At 43.1% G+C, this 19,083-nt stretch overlaps 1 pseudogene; it reads right to left on the bottom strand.

The window, feature by feature from the left end:
- Positions 1-19,083, bottom strand: part of LOC112664415 (NADH dehydrogenase [ubiquinone] 1 alpha subcomplex subunit 1-like) — a 273,634-nt pseudogene that overhangs the window by 177,240 nt on the left and 77,311 nt on the right.

Here is a 19,083-nt window from a genome sequence, read left to right on the forward strand (position 1 = left end):
GTTGGTTTTCTGGAATTTAGGGATGGCTTTGTTGTGCAATTCATCGCTGTGTTTTTCTCTAGGGGAGAATGGGGCTTGGGGACACCAGCCTCATGAACAGCCTGAAAACAGGGCTTTAGCAAGGCTGTGTGTTATCCCCAAGGGACATCTTGTACCCGGTGGGGACCCAGCAGCCATGGGAAGTCTACACCGATGCCAAGAGTCCACAGGGGCATAGGCTGTGATTTTTGTCCTATATATAGAAAGCCAGACCTTATTTTATTTATGAAGACTTGTATTAAGTCAACTCATTAGTCCCTGAGAGGGAACTAAAAAATAAATATTAATTTTTAAAAATCACCAGGAATAAATTAAAGAAATTTGAAATAATTGGGAAATGTAGGCTCCATGTGGTGGCCACACCCTCCCGCTGGAAGGACCCTGCCAGAGGCCTCATCACTTCAACCGTGGGTTTTCCACAGTAACACTGTTACAGCGAGCCTTTTGGAATATTCTAGAGCAAGGCCTCAGACATGAACCTGGGTCTCCTCCTAAAGCAGCAATTTGGGCCGTCACCGTGGAAGGTCACTGGAACTGTATTTGGTGCTGCATTGAATGATCCTATGAATGCTGTCTTAATTCCTGATTGCACTTCCATCCAGAGCTCTTCTCATTTGAGCTGGGAAGTAGGGAGAGAATATTAGTGAGAAGGGGGAGGCCATTCCCAGCATATTCATAAATAAAACATTCATTAAGGTGTATCAGTAGCACTGTCTCCCATAATTGTTAATACGGAATGTTCTAGAGTGTATTCTCTATCAACTGGCTAATTTCTGCATACTCCATCAGAAAGGAAACAATGGTGACACTCTAAACATGGTGAAATGGAAACAATTTTTAAATGTCTACGTGTTCTTTTGCCAATGAAAATAGCATTGTAAAAATTTAGGTTTCATTGAATTAGTACAATAAACAAGTTTCACTCCAGAAGAGTGCACAATCTGAGGACAGTGCATTCTAGCATGTCATGGGATTCTCATAAATATTGATGACTTACATTGAAGAGTATTTGTTATATGTTAGTAATTCTCCTAAACATGCACAGGTATTCACAATCTCTGATCCTCAAAATCTGAGTAAGGTCATCCCCACTTTCTAGCAAGGAAACTGAGGCCCAGAGAGAGCCAGGAACCTGCCCAAGGTTGCAGGGCCCAGATGTGCACTCAGGCTGCCTGGTGTCAGAGCCCACATTCCTAACCCTCAGGCCATGTGGAATTCCCACAAAAGGCTTTTCAAATACTTTTTACACACACATCCTTTCACATCATGGTATAGTCTCCCAAATTCTGCAAATGTGTGTAAGGGAGATGTGTTTTCTAATTGTTTGAATGGTAAATCAAAATCTGAGCCTTGGAGTGACCTATCCCTTACAACATTAAGAGTTCCCACTGATGGAGAGAGTGAGTTAGAATTACCCACCAGCACATCCCAAGAAGTACATGCCACCAATGCCTGGACAGACAGCACTATTCTCGATCAGGGACATGAGTGCATCAGGGAATGTCCTTCATGATCCTTCCATTATTCGAGCAAACAGGTCTCCCCACTACCCTCTTGCTCAGGAGAGAATCCATTATTCCCTTCTTGCAAATCCAGCACCACCCTTCACTCTATCCTCACTTCTTTCCTAGGATTTTGTTCTTAATCAAATATAAGCCTCTTCTCTCCTTTCCTGTCTATGGGCCTCAACACAGGCTCCAGTCACTTCCATCTCCCACATATCTCCCCTGGCTTTGACCTCATGGAGTAGATCCATGATGCCCCCCGTTCATCTTATCCCTCCCCTGTTAGTCATAGTCTTGACACTTGGTTGACTCCATACCCAGGGCAGAGCTTTGATTAGACTAAGCAAAACAAGGGAATGTCATCCCTTGTCACCATGACTGATTCCAGGATGGGCTCTCACATCTATGCCAGCTACAGCCTGGCTACTTTTACTCACATTGATAGGGTAAGGGGTGCCCAATGGAGCAAAGCCCAGGACTATGGCCATTGTCTCAGGGATGACAGGGAAGAATGCCCAAAACTCAAGAATCTCAGTCTTACTCTGAAGTTTCTGAAGTTTAGGAAAGGGTATTATGAGGAAAGAAAAAAAATATGGAAAATTGGGTGAACTCAGACAACAATATATAGTTGTATAGGTTGTACACTGTGCAACCCCAGAGAGTAAATTTACATAGTCCATGATATGCACAATCCTATGTGGCGGGGCTCATTATAGTACCTACCAGGTGATACCTCCCCAAGACCATATAGGGATCCCACAGGCTGGGTGGTAAAGAGAACTGGGAGGAAAAAATAGAAGAGTCTGAATCCTGTTTCCCCACAGAGGAAGCATTTCCCACCCAGAGAAGCATTACTACTCATTCCAGGGCAGCCCAGGGATTCTGAGAGCAAAGGAGCACCTGTGATTAGAATGATGGGATGTAAGAGTTTAATTGGCAGTGCTGTTGTTTTTTTCCTTCCATGGTGGAAGTTGAACTTGATGGTGCATCTTAAGTTAGATGGAATATAGCCATGAGGTGGATGAGCTCATCAGACGAATGAGTATAGAAAAAACAAGCAAGAACTGAGGCCTGGGGTGCCGTGGCTTTAGCAGATTAGGGGGTGAAATGAGCCAGCAGAAAGGGATGGTGAGGGAGGATAGGGGACCAGGGACCAGCCAGGTGGGAGGGAAGCAAGGAGAGTGTAGTGCCTGAGGAAACAAGTGAACACGAATGCTTTCAGAGGAGAGAATGAACACTCGTGGAAGCATGGCTGTGTGGCCACGGGGGTGGCGGCTGGAGAGCATCTTGCATTTGGTGAGGGAGGTCCATGTGGGGAGGAGCTGGTGAAGATCTGAAAAGAGACAAGAGAGAAAAGGGGAAGACGGGTGGAAGACAGTGAGGAGAGACATCACTTTCTGGAAATAGCTAGAACTGGAGAGGGAAATGAGGTCCAGAGAAATGTCCTTTGTTGTTGTTCTTAAGAGAAATAACAATTTACCGGGACACTTACTGATAGAAAACACTTACTACAAAGGGAGATCGTAATGACACAGGAGAGGACCAGAGGAAATTTGGTGGAATTGGGAAGAGGGACTGAACCTAGTGCTCAAGGGCAGGCCTTGGCCCTGGGGAGGGTTCCCCTTCCACAGCACCGGATACCAACCAGTCGAGGAGGGGCTACTACGGGCATGTTCCATACGCTCTGGTATTTTCATCATTTGCAGCAAAAGTGACATCAATTTTTTAAATGTAATGACAAGTAGTATCTGATTACAGTCTTTCAACTAAAAACCTGAAACAACTACAAATCCAACTAAAAGTCCCCTCTGGGGATCCCTGGGTGGCGCAGTGGTTTGGCGCCTGCCTTTGGCCCAGGGCGCGATCCTGGAGACCCGGGATCGAATCCCACGTCGGGCTTCCGGTGCATGGAGCCTGCTTCTCCCTCTGCCTATATCTCTGCCTCTCTCTCTCTCTCACTGTGTGCCTATCATAAATAAATAAAAAATTAAAAAAAAAATAAATAAAAGTCCCCTCTGATGAAGAGGTGGTGTTTTTCACTAAGGTAATGAGGATGGCTGAGAGGGATAGAAGAGGCAGGATTTGGAAAAAGAAGAAGATGCATGTGTTTGCAAGAGAGGAAGAAAAACACGAGAGAGCAGTGTCTACGGTGGCACAGGTTGGATGGTGGATGAAGCCTAGCTTCCTCAAGAGGAGGTTAGTGTGAAGAAAAAAAAAAAAAAAGAGGAGGTTAGTGTGAAAATATCAATGAAATGGAGTGTACCTCGTCATGGGGGTGGACCCCACGGACTGACTTCCATGGGGATTAGCCTCTCTTTGCCCCGAGCTGGGGGAGGCCAGCTGTGCCGAGTGGGCTTCATTGAGGCTGCACTTGGAATGCAGAGGTACACTCTGCTTCAAAATACCCCCCAACACACACACACACACACACACACACACACACGCTCTTAAGATCCATCCAAATTGTGCATGCTTATATTTATTCCTTTATTTATTTATAAGTGTTATTCCATTGTATGGATATACCACAGGTTATTTATCCATTCACCTGTTGAGAGACATATTCGGCTATGACAAATAAAGTTTCTGTGCACATTTGCATACAAGTTTTTGCATGGATAGAAATTTTCATGTGTCCATAGTAAGTACCCAACAGTGGGATTGCTGGTTCATACGGTTAACTGTATGTATATCTTTATAAGAAACTGCCTGAATTGTCTCCCAGAGTAGCTGGACCATCCATTTTGCATTTCCACCAACGCATGCCTGAGAGACCAGTGCTTCTCACCCTTGTCCGCATAGCTATTGTCAGTATTTTTTAAGGAGGGAGGATGGGGCAAACGGAGAGCGAGAGAGAGAATCTTAAGCAGGCTCTGCCCTGAGTGAGCAGCCTGTCTCAGGGCTGGATTTCATGATCCTGAGATCCTGAACTGAGCCAAAATGAAGAGTCCAACGCTTAACTGACTGAGCTGACACTGCCAGACATTTTTTTGGGTGTGTAATGGGATCTCCTCAGGGCTTTAATCTGCATCTCTGTAATGACAAATGATGTTGTGCGTCTTTTCATGTGCTCATTTGCCAACTGTGTGTCTTTTTTGGTGATATGTCTGTCCAAATACTTGCCTCCTTTTTAATTGAATTGCTTATTTCCTTACTGTTGAGGTTATACCTTCCGTTATACATTTGGACGCAAGTTTTATTTGTTTTAAAGACTTATTTATTTTAGGGAGAGAAAATGTGTGAGCAGGGGAGGGGTAGAGGGAAGAGGGAGAGAGAGAGGGAGAAAGAGGAAGAGAAGCAGATTCCCCACTGAGTACGGAGCCTGATGCAGGGCTCAATCTCACAACCCTGAGATCATGACCTGAGCTGAAATCAAGAGTCAGATGCTTAGTGGACTGAGCCATACAGACGCCCCATGGATGTAATTTTTAAAATCAGGTATATGATTTGCAAATATTTTCTCCAGTCTGTGGTTTGTCTTTTCATCCTCTTCAATAGTATCTTTTACAGAGCAAAAGTCTTCATTTTAATGAAGTCCAGTTGATTAATTTCTTTCTTTTATGGATTATGCTTTTGGTCTCATATCTAAGAAAATTTTGCCTAATGCTAGGTCTAGATATTGAATATTTTTCTCTTGTTTTCCTCTAAAAGTTTTAGTGTTCTACATTAGATCTATGACCAATTTTAAGTTGTTTTTTTTTTTTTTTACAAGGTACACAGTTTAGATCAAGTTTCCTGATCAAAGTTCTTCTTTTTTTTTGGCCCGATGTCCAATTATTCCAACACCCTTGGTTAAAACACTATCCTTCCTCCACTGAATTGCTTTTGAAAGTTTGTAGAGTATCAGTTGGCCTTCTTTGTGTGTCTCTGTATTTGGACTTTCTGTTCTGTTCTGTTGATCTATGTATCCACCCCTTCCCCAATACCACACAGTCTTGGCTACTGTAGCTATGTAGTAAGTCTTAAAGTCAGGTAGTGCAATTCCTCCACCTTTATTCTTCTTTCTCAAAATTTCTTTAGCCATTCTGGCTTCTTTCTATATAAATTTTTTTTCTATATAATTTTAGACTCAAGCCCTCTGTATCCACAAACTAACCCACTGTTGGGATTTTAAACGGAATTGCAAGAAACCCATATATCATCAATTTGGGAAGAATTAGCATCCTTTCTATGTTGAGTCTTCCAGTCTATGAACATGGTATGTTTCCCCCATTTGTTCAATTCTCCATGTATAGGTTTTATAGCTTGGTGTCTCCTCTATATGAGGTAGAAATTTTAGAGTCTAGTTTTGGTTTTTCCCAATAAGTTCTTTTATCATCTTCATAAGGCCCCAAATTAAAGAATCCTAGAGGTGTTATTTTACAGATAGCTACTGAGACTTGATGCCCTCACCCTATTAGTCTTAAGATTTGGATGCTGGTTGTGGGCTGAAGCACATAATTGCCCCTCACTCCTATCCTCCCCTCTTTAAGGGATTTATGACATGTCATTATGCTCAGTGAGCCAAATGTTATATCCTAATGCCTCCAGTTTACTAATCATCCTCCTTCCGGGCCATTCTTTTCTCTCCTCCCTTTTGCCTTTGCTCTGGGCTATTTGCCAAGATTCCTTGTCCAGATTTCCAGATTTCCCCTTCTATGTTTCATTAAAAGACTCCACATCCCTCTTGCCCTGTTGGTGGGAATGCAAACTGGTACAGTCATTCTGGAAAACAGTGTGGCGGTTCCTCAAAGAGTTAAAAATAGAGCTACCTTACGACCCAGCAATTGCACTACTGGGTATTTACCCCAAAGATATAGATGTAGTGAAATGCCGGGACACCTGCACCCCAATGTTTATAGCAGCAATGTCCACAATAGCCAAACTGTGGAAGGAGCCTCAATGTCCTTTGACAGATGAATAGATAAAGAAGAATATATATATATATATATATATATATATATATATATATATATATATTACTCAGCCATTAGAAAGGACGAATACCCACCATTTGCTTCCACATGGATGGAACTGGAAGGTATTATGCTGAGTGAAGTAAGTCAATCAGAGGACAATCATAATATTGTTTTACTCATATGGGAAATATAAGAAATAGTGAAAGGGATTATAAGGGAAAGGAGGGGAACTGAGTGGGAAAAATTAGAATGGGACTCCTAACTCTGGGAAATGAACAAAAGGTTGTGGAAGGGGAGGTGGGTGGGGGGATGGGGTAACTGGGTGGCGAGCACTAAGGAGGGCACTTGGTGGGATGAGCACTGGGTGTTATACTCTATGTTGGCAAATCAAATTTCAATTAAAAAAAAAAAAAGACTCCACATCCTAGCCCACAGGACCATTCTCCTGGGCTGACACAAGCAGTTGTCATAGTCATTCTGCAAGGCCCCATAGGCACTGCCAGCACCTTCATGCTCCCAGTCATGGAAATAGGAGTCCTGGGCTTTCCTGTCTGTCATCCCCTCCATCTTCCTTATGTCCACCTAACAGTGTGCTAATAGGCTTTCCAAATATAAATGAATACAACAAGCCCTGATTTGTAGTGTTTATTGACTTCTCTGATATAAACTCTCCCTCTAGTGCTAATTTCAAGCTACCAACATGATGTGACTGAAAGTTAGTTGGGAAGAAAGGCACAAATTAGCTCTTTCAAGCTGGGACAAGCCACCCTACCACTGCATCCATCCTTCAGCAAACATCCTGAATGTCCTTGTCCCTTGAATTTTTCATACAGTGACTAACTGGTCACCTATTCAGGATCCTCAAGAAGGTACTTAGTTCTGCATTTGAAAAGGGTTAGATTAGACCAATTGTTCTTAACTTTGGGTGCACAAAGACCACTTTGGGGGTCTGATAAAAGCCACACATGATTCTTAAGAACAATAAAATACACACAATGCAATGGTTTGCACACAAAGATCGTTTGTGCTAATTCTGGACTCCTCAGGTATTCAGGCATGTTGGGGTTGGAATTGGTGGACCAAATAATCTCAACAAAAGCATACTCCACTTTCAGCCTTATGGTTGGCAATGATTCACACCATGGCTTGAGGTGACATCTGACAAATTAGTAAATAATAGGTGCAAAAAGAATCCAGATTCTCAAGTTTGCATCTATTTCTCTTGTGAATTAAAATATGAAGGAACCTCAGAACTGAGGATATCATGGCTGATGGCATGGACCAACAACCTTGTGGGCATCAGCTTTCTAAGAAATAGCAGCCTACATGCAGTGCAGAGGGCTATTTCTGAATGCCAGCTAGAAACTCTGGCCATGGGGAACTGGAGCTCTGACTTCTGATCTATACTGCAGGGAGTATGGGCACCCAGGGCCTTTCCAAGGCAAAGTTCAGGCAGATGTATAGAGTAGTGGCTGTCTTCCTCAGACACAGACACTCATCTCTTGGAAACATCAACTCAAATAAATCATATTCTCATGTGTCTGATTCATTCACTTGGAACAAGATGCGCTTCTGCCAACACCACGACAGAGCCAGGAGCTGTATCATACAACTGCTCAAGGTCAGTCCTGGCACCTCATCTTTTACCCCTAAAAAGCACCATCTTAGACTTAAACTGACAATCTCAGTGCTGTTCCTGTCACTGCCAGGTGGTAAAAAAGAAAAAAAAAAGGAAAAACTAAACACTTGATATGGTATTTCTAGAACTTTTTCTAATTAAAATCATTTGTGAGCATGGATTGCAATTTGGGCAACTCATTTTTGCAGAGTAATGATATTCTTATTACTGGTTATTTAGTCCAACATTAAGTACTTCTGGGAAGAGATCTTCTGGAAGGGATGTAATTAAGGTCACGTCCATTGACCATAAGATAAAGGTGGGCCTGTCCTTGTCAGGTAAGCTTTTTTATTTTTATTTTTAAAGACTTTATTTATTTGACAGAGAGAGAGAAAGAGAGCAGAAGCAGGGGGAGCAAAAGCAGCAGGTTCCCTGCTCAACATGGGGCTCAATCCTAGGACCCTGAGATCATGACCTGAGCCAAAGTCAGATGCTTAACCAACTGAGCTACCCAGGAGCCGTTAGGTAATCCCTTTAAAAGCAGAGATTTTTTTCTTGGCTGCAAGCAGAAGAAGTCAGAGACTCAAAGCACAAGAATGCCCAGGCTGAGGGCAGTCTTTCTGAGCTGAGATCCAGCAAAGAAACAGGGACCTCAGCTCTACAGCCACAAGGAACTGGACTCTGCCAACAACTCGGATGAACATTGAAGTGGATTTTCACTGAAAGGCTTCAGATAAGAGCTCAGCCCTGATGACACCATCATTTCAATGGGTGAGAGCCTGTGTGTAGAACCCAGAGAACTCAGACTTCTGACCAACAGAACTATGAACTAATAAAGGGGAGCCATTCAAGGCACTCACTTAGCATTAGAAAACTAATACACTCAGCCCATTTGCACATGAAGGCAAAAACAGTTCCAACTTCACAGAGCTACATGAGAATTAAAAGTTAATAAATGTTAAATGCTTACATAATCAGGATGATTTCTAAGTATCTGCTATTATTCATAAATGCCGTTGACTTGGTAAAATGCCAGGTATGTGTGGTTCATTATTTGAAAGTTTTCCTTTCAATACAATATTTGAGTCATGGGATATAATCAAAAGTCTAGAATTTTAGGGACACCTGGGTGGCTCAGAGATTGAGTGTCTGCCTTTGGCTCAGGGCGTGATCCTGGAGTCTGGGATCAAGTCCCACATGGGGATCCCCATAGGGAGCCTGCTTCTCCCTCTTCCTGTGTCTCTGCCTCTCTCTCTCTCTCTCTCTCTCTCTGTGTCTCTCATAAATAAAATCTTAAAAAAACCAAAAGTCTAGAATTTTAAATGAATGAATCAAATACTAAATATGCAGCATCTTATAAAACTCAGTGACTCTGAATGAGCTGCAGGATTACAAAACATTACTTAACAAAGAGACTATAAGAGAGAAGATAGCAGACTGCATGGAGCAAAATGCAAGAAGTTTGGAACTCAACCATCCAACAAACATTTAATGAATGCCTTCCAAATGCTAAGCCCTGAGGAAGGCCCTGGGCCTGACTGGGAAAGACACAGAAAAGGGCCCTATTCTCATGAAGCTTATGTTCTAATGCAAAGAGACAGAAAATAAGGGCACAAGAAAAATACAAGCTAGTGACATGAACTGTGAAAAAATTAGCATAGGAAAGAGAAAACTACTTGAGATGAGCAGGCCATCTAGATAGGTCACTCTGAAGAGATGTCATTGAATTGAAGAATTGTATGACAGCTAGGAGCCAGCCAGCAGCATTCTAGGATGAAGAATCAGCTAATGCCCAGGCCCCCTCAAACCAAAAGGAGTCTGAGGTGCCACAGGACACAAAAGAGGCCACCATGGCTGATGCTTGGTCAGCAACAGGAAGAGAAGATGGGCCAGGGAGGGGGCAGGAAAGGAGCTCAGATGTTATGCTAAGTGCAATGAGGAGGCACTGAGAGTTTTATTATTTTTTTATTTTTTAAAGATTTTATTTATTTATTTATTTATTTATTTATTTATTTATTTATTCATGAGAAACACAGAAGCAGAGACATAGGCAGAGGGAGAAGCAGGCTGCCTGTGGGGAACCTGATGTGGGACTCAATCCCAGGACTCCAGGATCACAGCCCAAGCTAAACACAGATGCTCAACCACTGAGCCACCTGGGTGCCCTGCACTGATGGTTTTAAACAGGAGAATGACATGGTCCAATTTGAATTTTCTAAGACTAGCTCTTACTGCTAAGTGTAAATCACTCATGTAGGACGAGGTGGAAACTGAAGTCCAGTGTGTCCCTTTGGGTCTGGTCTGATGATGACAGCAGGGATGGAGAGGTGGGGACCTACTAGAAAAAGGTTTGAGAAGTAATGCTGATGAATGGTTTGGGCTTGGGGGTAGTGAGAGAGAGAGACACATTAATCAAGCATAACCCTGAGATTTTTAGTTTGACCAACTGTGTGGTGCAAAAGGAGGCAGTCTAGGGGAGGGTAAAATCGTGGGTTCTGTTTTGGTCGCCTTCATTTGGATGTGCGTATCAGGCAGCCATGTGGAGATGTCGAGTAGGCCTGGAATTCTGGGAAAATGTCAACATTGGAGGCAGATTTGAGAGTTAATGTTCTAGAGATGGAGTTAAAGATATGCTCTGGCTGAGACATAGAGAGGGAGAGAGATCATATAAACACAGGAAGGGATCTGAGCATCCTTGGCCAGTGAGGTTGGAGGAAAACCAAGAGAATTGGTGCTCAAATGGAGAAAGCATTATAGCCTGGTGTTAGATGAGTGCTTGTAAAGAGTGCGTCATCCATGAGTAACTGTTCAACTTCCCATGATATTATTTAGTCCTGGCAAACCCGTTAATAATGTTCTGAGTTGGGGGGGGAGGAGCAAGATGGCGGAAGAGCAGGGTCTCCAAATCACCTGTCTCCACCAAACTACCTAGAAAACCTTCAAATTATCCTGAAAATCTATGAATTCGGCCTGAGATTTAAAGAGAGACCAGCTGGAATGCTACAGTGAGAAGAGTTCGCGCTTCTATCAAGGTAGGAAGACGGGGAAAAAGAAATAAAGGAACAAAGGCCTCCAAGGGGGAGGGGCCCCGCGAGGAGCCGGGCTGAGGCCGGGGCGAGTGTCCCCAGGACAGGAGAGCCCCGTCCCGGAGACGCAGGAGCTGCACGACCTTCCCGGGCGGAAAGGGGCTCGCGGGGAGTTGGAGCAGGACCCAGGAGGGCGGGGATGCCCTCGGGCTCCCCGGGACAGTAACAGCAACTGCGCGCCCAGGAGAGTGCGCCGAGCTCCCTAAGGGCTGCAGCGCGCACGGCGGGACCCGGCGGGACCCGGAGCAGCTGAAGGGGCTCGGGCGGCGGCTCCGCGGAGGGGGCTGCGCGGCCCCGGGAACAGCTCGGAGGGGCTCGGGCAGAGGAAGAGGCTCCGTGCGGAGGGGGCTGCGCGGTTCCAGGAGCAGCTCGGAGGGGCTCGGGCGGAGGCTCCGCGGAGGGGGTTGCGCGGCCCGGGAGCGCGAATCCAACAGCGCAGGCTCCAGAGCACAGGGCGCCGGGACACAGCCCAGGATCCGGCCTCCCCCCGGGACAGGCAGAGGCCGGGAGGGCCCAGGACAGCGAGGACGCTCCTGCCCCAGCTGAGCAGATCAGCGGCCCGGCCCGGAGCCTCCAGGCCCTGCAGACGGAGTTCCTGCCGGAGCTGAATCCAGGTTTCCAGAGCTGCCCCGCCACTGGGGCTGTTCCTCCTGCGGCCTCACGGGGTAAACAACCCCCACCGAGCCCTGCACCAGGCAGGGGCACAGCAGCTCCCCCAATGCTAACACCTGAAAATCAGCACAACAGGCCCCTCCCCCAGAACACCAGCTAGACGGACAACTTCCAGGAGAAGCCAAGGGACTTAAAGAACACAGAATCAGAAGATACTCCCCGGTGGTTCTTTTTTTGTTTGTTTGTTTTTGTTTTTGTTTTTGTTTTTGTTTTGTTTTGCTTTTTGATTTGTTTCCTTCCCCCACCCCCTTTTTTTCTCCTTTCTTTTTCTTTCTCTTTTTCTTTTTCTTTTTTTTTTTTTTTGTTTTTTTTTTTTTTTCTTTTTCTTCCCTTTTTTTTTTCTCTTTCTCTTTTCTTTCCTTCTTTCTCTCCTCTCTTTTTCTCTTTTTCCCAATACAACTTGCTTTTGGCCACTCTGCACTGAGCAAAATGACTAGAAGGAAAACCTCACCTCAAAAGAAAGAATCAGAAACAGTCCTCTCTCCCACAGAGTTACAAAATCTGGATTACAATTCAATGTCAGAAAGCCAATTCAGAAGCACTATTATACAGCTACTGGTGGCTCTAGAAAAAAGTATAAAGGACTCAAGAGACTTCATGACTGCAGAATTTAGAGCTAATCAGGCAGAAATTAAAAATCAATTGAATGAGATGCAATCCAAACTAGAAGTCCTAACGACGAGGGTTAACGAGGTGGAAGAACGAGTGAGTGACCTAGAAGACAAGTTGATAGCAAAGAGGGAAACTGAGGAAAAAACAGACAAACAATTAAAAGACCATGAAGATAGATTAAGGGAAATAAACGACAGCCTGAGGAAGAAAAACCTACGTTTAATTGGGGTTCCCGAGGGCGCCGAAAGGGACAGAGGGCCAGAATATGTATTTGAACAAATTCTAGCTGAAAACTTTCCTAATCTGGGAAGGGAAACAGGCATTCAGATCCAGGAAATAGAGAGATCCCCCCCTAAAATCAATAAAAACCGTTCAACACCTCGACATTTAATTGTGAAGCTTGCAAATTCCAAAGATAAGGAGAAGATCCTTAAAGCAGCAAGAGACAAGAAATCCCTGACTTTTATGGGGAGGAGTATTAGGGTAACAGCAGACCTCTCCACAGAGACCTGGCAGGCCAGAAAGGGCTGGCAGGATATATTCAGGGTCCTAAATGAGAAGAACATGCAACCAAGAATACTTTATCCAGCAAGGCTCTCATTCAAAATGGAAGGAGAGATAAAGAGCTTCCAAGACAGGCAGCAACTAAAAGAATATGTGACCTCCAAACCAGCTCTGCAAGAAATTTTAAGGGGGCCTCTTAAAATTCCCCTTTAAGAAGAAGTTCAGTGGAACAGTCCACAAAAACAAAGACTGAATAGATATCATGATGACACTAAACTCATATCTCTCAATAGTAACTCTGAATGTGAACGGGCTTAATGACCCCATCAAAAGGCGCAGGGTTTCAGACTGGATAAAAAAGCAGGACCCATCTATTTGCTGTCTACAAGAGACTCATTTTAGACAGAAGGACACCTACAGCCTGAAAATAAAAGGTTGGAGAACCATTTACCATTCGAATGGTCCTCAAAAGAAAGCAGGGGTAGCCATCCTTATATCAGATAAACTAAAATTTACCCCAAAGACTGTAGTGAGAGATGAAGAGGGACACTATATCATACTTAAAGGATCTATTCAACAAGAGGACTTAACAATCCTCAATATATATGCTCCGAATGTGGGAGCTGCCAAATATATAAATCAATTATTAACCAAAGTGAAGAAATACTTAGATAATAATACACTTATACTTGGTGACTTCAATCTAGCTCTTTCTATACTCGATAGGTCTTCTAAGCAAAACATCTCCAAAGAAACGAGAGCTTTAAATGATACACTGGACCAGATGGATTTCACAGATATCTACAGAACTTTACATCCAAACTCAACTGAATACACATTCTTCTCAAGCGCACATGGAACTTTCTCCAGAATAGACCACATATTGGGTCACAAATCGGGTCTGAACCGATACCAAAAGATTGGGATTGTCCCCTGCATATTCTCGGACCATAATGCCTTGAAATTAGAACTAAATCACAACAAGAAGTTTGGAAGGACCTCAAACACATGGAGGTTAAGGACCATCCTGCTAAAAGATAAAAGGGTCAACCAGGAAATTAAGGAAGAATTAAAAAGATTCATGGAAACTAATGAGAATGAAGATACAACCGTTCAAAATCTTTGGGATGCAGCAAAAGCAGTCCTAAGGGGGAAATACATCGCAATACAAGCATCCATTCAAAAACTGGAAAGAACTCAAATACAAAAGCTAACCTTACACATAAAGGAGCTAGAGAAAAAACAGCAAATAGATCCTACACCCAAGAGAAGAAGGGAGTTAATAAAGATTCGAGCAGAACTCAACGAAATCGAGACCAGAAGAACTGTGGAACAGATCAACAGAACCAGGAGTTGGTTCTTTGAAAGAATTAATAAGATAGATAAACCATTAGCCAGCCTTATTAAAAAGAAGAGAGAGAAGACTCAAATTAATAAAATCATGAATGAGAAAGGAGAGATCACTACCAACACCAAGGAAATACAAACGATTTTAAAAACATATTATGAACAGCTATATGCCAATAAATTAGGCAATCTAGAAGAAATGGACGCATTCCTGGAAAGCCACAAACTACCAAAACTGGAACAGGAAGAAATAGAAAACCTGAACAGGCCAATAACCAGGGAGGAAATTGAAGCAGTCATCAAAAACCTCCCAAGACACAAGAGTCCAGGGCCAGATGGCTTCCCAGGAGAATTTTATCAAACGTTTAAAGAAGAAATCATACCTATTCTCCTAAAGCTGTTTGGAAAGATAGAAAGAGATGGAGTACTTCCAAATTCGTTCTATGAAGCCAGCATCACCTTAATTCCAAAGCCAGACAAAGACCCCGCCAAAAAGGAGAATTACAGACCAATATCCCTGATGAACATGGATGCAAAAATTCTCAACAAGATACTGGCCAATAGGATCCAACAGTACATTAAGAAAATTATTCACCATGACCAAGTAGGATTTATCCCTGGGACACAAGGCTGGTTCAACACCCGTAAAACAATCAATGTGATTCATCATATCAGCAAGAGAAAAACCAAGAACCATATGATCCTCTCATTGGATGCAGAGAAAGCATTTGACAAAATACAGCATCCATTCCTGATTAAAACTCTTCAGAGTGTAGGGATAGAGGGAACATTCCTCGACATCTTAAAAGCCATCTATGAAAAGCCCACAGCAAATATCATTCTCAATGGGGAAGCACTGGGAGCCTTTCCCCTAAGATCAGGAACAAGACAGGGATGTCCACTCTCACCACTGCTATTCAACATAGTACTGGAAGTCCTAGCCTCAGCAATCAGACAACAAAAAGACATTAAAGGCATTCAAATTGGCAAAGAAGAAGTCAAACTCTCTCTCTTCGCCGATGACATGATACTCTACATAGAAAACCCAAAAGTCTCCACCCCAAGATTGCTAGAACTCATACAGCAATTCGGTAGCGTGGCAGGATACAAAATCAATGCCCAGAAGTCAGTGGCATTTCTATACACTAACAATGAGACTGAAGAAAGAGAAATTAAGGAGTCAATCCCATTTACAATTGCACCCAAAAGCATAAGATACCTAGGAATAAACCTCACCAAAGATGTAAAGGATCTATACCCTCAAAACTATAGAACACTTCTGAAAGAAATTGAGGAAGACACAAAGAGATGGAAAAATATTCCATGCTCATGGATTGGCAGAATTAATATTGTGAAAATGTCAATGTTACCCAGGGCAATATACACGTTTAATGCAATCCCTATCAAAATACCATGGACTTTCTTCAGAGAGTTAGAACAAATTATTTTAAGATTTGTGTGGAATCAGAAAAGACCCCGAATAGCCAGGGGAATTTTAAAAAAGAAAACCATATCTGGGGGCATCACAATGCCAGATTTCAGGTTGTACTACAAAGCTGTGGTCATCAAGACAGTGTGGTACTGGCACAAAAACAGACACATAGATCAGTGGAACAGAATAGAGAATCCAGAAGTGGACCCTGAACTTTATGGGCAACTAATATTCGATAAAGGAGGAAAGACTATCCATTGGAAGAAAGACAGTCTCTTCAATAAATGGTGCTGGGAAAATTGGACATCCACATGCAGAAGAATGAAACTAGACCACTCTCTTTCACCATACACAAAGATAAACTCAAAATGGATGAAAGATCTAAATGTGAGACAAGATTCCATCAAAATCCTAGAGAAGAACACAGGCAACACCCTTTTTGAACTCGGCCATAGTAACTTCTTGCAAGATACATCCACAAAGGCAAAAGAAACAAAAGCAAAAATGAACTATTGGGACTTCATCAAGATAAGAAGCTTTTGCACAGCAAAGGATACAGTCAACAAAACTCAAAGACAACCTACAGAATGGGAGAAGATATTTGCAAATGACATATCAGATAAAGGGCTAGTTTCCAAGATCTATAAAGAACTTATTAAACTCAACACCAAAGAAGCAAACAATCCAATCATGAAATGGGCAAAAGACATGAACAGAAATCTCACAGAGGAAGACATAGACATGGCCAACATGCATATGAGAAAATGCTCTGCATCACTTGCCATCAGGGAAATACAAATCAAAACTACAATGAGATACCACCTCACACCAGTGAGAATGGGGAAAATTAACAAGGCAGGAAACAACAAATGTTGGAGAGGATGCGGAGAAAAGGGAACCCTCTTACACTGTTGGTGGGAATGTGAACTGGTGCAGCCACTCTGGAAAACTGTGTGGAGGTTCCTCAAACAGTTAAAAATAGACCTGCCCTACGACCCAGCAATTGCACTGTTGGGGATTTACCCCAAAGATACAAATGCAATGAAACGCCGGGACACCTGCACCCCGATGTTTCTAGCAGCAATGGCCACTATAGCCAAACTGTGGAAGGAGCCTCGGTGTCCAACGAAAGATGAATGGATAAAGAAGATGTGGTTTATGTATACAATGGAATATTACTCAGCTATTAGAAATGACAAATACCCACCATTTGCTTCAACGTGGATGGAACTGGAAGGTATTATGCTGAGTGAAGTAAGTCAGTCGGAGAAGGACAAACATTATATGTTCTCATTCATTTGGGGAATATAAATAATAGTGAAAGGGAAAATAAGGGAAGGGAGAAGAAATGTGTGGGAAATATCAGAAAGGGAGACAGAACGTAAAGACTGCTAACTCTGGGAAACGAACTAGGGGTGGTGGAAGGGGAGGAGGGCGGGGGGTGGGAGTGAATGGGTGACGGGCACTGGGTGTTATTCTGTATGTTAGTAAATTGAACACCAATAAAAAAAAAAATAAAAAAAAAATAAAAAAATTATAAAAAAAAAAAAAAAATAATGTTCTGAGTTATTGTCTGCATCAGCTGTTTCTGGTTTGGTGAAGACAGACTATATTGAAATGTTAACAAGAAAAACATAAAGCAAAATTATTAGGAGTCAAGGCTATCAAATTTCCCATTCTTGGCTAATAAGAAGAACTTATGAATGGCTTCTCTCCATTGTAAACAATGGAGGATGATAGTCTTCATCATTTTGCATGGTTTGGTGTAACTGGGAAGTTTCTTAGGCTTGATAACTGGAAAAACAAAAACCAAACAAAACTCTTAATGTCCAAATAATTCTTTGGTCTGCTGAAAACTTCCAAGAGATCGGGGGAGCCTATTCTGCTGCTATACGTCTTGATTTGGAGCCCAGTGATTTTTTTTTGTTTTTTTTTTTTTAGCAGTAGTATTAGCTTCTCAATTTTCACTTCATGGACACATATGCCTCAAGCAATCTGAGTTTTCCCTTTGAAAAAGCTCATAATCGAAAATTTGAACTGTATTTTTTTAAATAATAAATTTATTTTTTATTGGTGTTCAATTTGCCAACAAACAGAATAACACCCAGTGCTCATCCCGTCAAGTGCCTCCCTCAGTGCCCGCCACCCAGTCACCCCCACCTCCCGCCCTCCTCCCCTTCCACCACCCCTAGTTCGTTTCCCAGAGTTAGGAGTCTCTCATGTTCTGTCTCCCTTTCTGATATTTCCCACCCATTTCTTCTCCCTTCCCCTCTATTCCCTTTCACTATTATTTATATTCCCCAAATGAATGAGACCATATAATGTTTGTCCTTCTCCGATTGATAGTCAATTGGAAAATTTGAACTGTATTGAAAAAATATGAGCACACTTCCTAATGGCCACAGATGGGTCATTAATGTTGTTAATCAAACATGAACTTAAGAAAGTTCATTTAATTTAGAATGGCTCTTTATGGAAACTTCCAAGTTAAATATCATATGTAATAGGGATCGACCCCAGTGAAGGCTTGGGAGAACTGACATGGAAAGCATTTTGGCCTGAGGCTCCCTCACCCCAACCTTACCCAGAGGCACTGCCCACCCACACTGCAGGAGCAATGGTATGGCAGGGTCTGCCCATGTCTTCCTGTCTCCAGCTTGCCATGCACCACTCCCTTCTCTGAACTGCTTCTTTCACTTTTGTGATGAGACAAAGCCACAGATCTGATTAACCCACTCTTCAGCTTCCACATATACACAGCTTCTTGGGGTCTGTGTAGGGTGCAAAGGTTTGTGTCTCGGTCCAACAGACCCAGATTGGAACCTACCTCCCAACTAAGTGGTATTGAGAAAGTGACCATTCTGGGCTTCTGTTCCCTCATTTGTAAACTGAGAATAACTGTGGTCATAGGAGAGTCTTGTCACACCATGTTGGTGTGGATTCAATAATGATGCAGGTGGAGTACTTAGCAGAGGGCTGGTTGGGCCTTTAGTAAGCCCTCAGCAAGTGGCAGCACTCTGGAGTAGATATGCTGTCACTTTACCTAACAGCCCCCTTTCCTGGTGGACCCTCCCCTTCCCCTTTCATGTGGTACTGGTAGTTCTATCATTCTAGCGTGCCTCACCACCTGTCACACAGTTGGGCAAGTACATCAACTAGGATTTGGTCTGGGTGCATGTTTCTGAAAAAAGTAACAATGGCTTAAGTTGGGACTTTGTTTCTGTCTCAGGTAAAAGGAGTCTGGCACAGGGACCACAGGCTGAAGTGGCAGCCCCAAAGTTCACTAGGCATGGGGGCACCTATCTTTCTGATTAACCATGGAGAATGGCTTTCAACCTCCACGTGACTTCTGGGTCCAAGATGGCTGCTG

This window comes from Canis lupus, chromosome 17 (genome assembly GCF_003254725.2).
Source record: "Canis lupus dingo isolate Sandy chromosome 17, ASM325472v2, whole genome shotgun sequence".
NCBI lineage: Eukaryota > Metazoa > Chordata > Mammalia > Carnivora > Canidae > Canis > Canis lupus.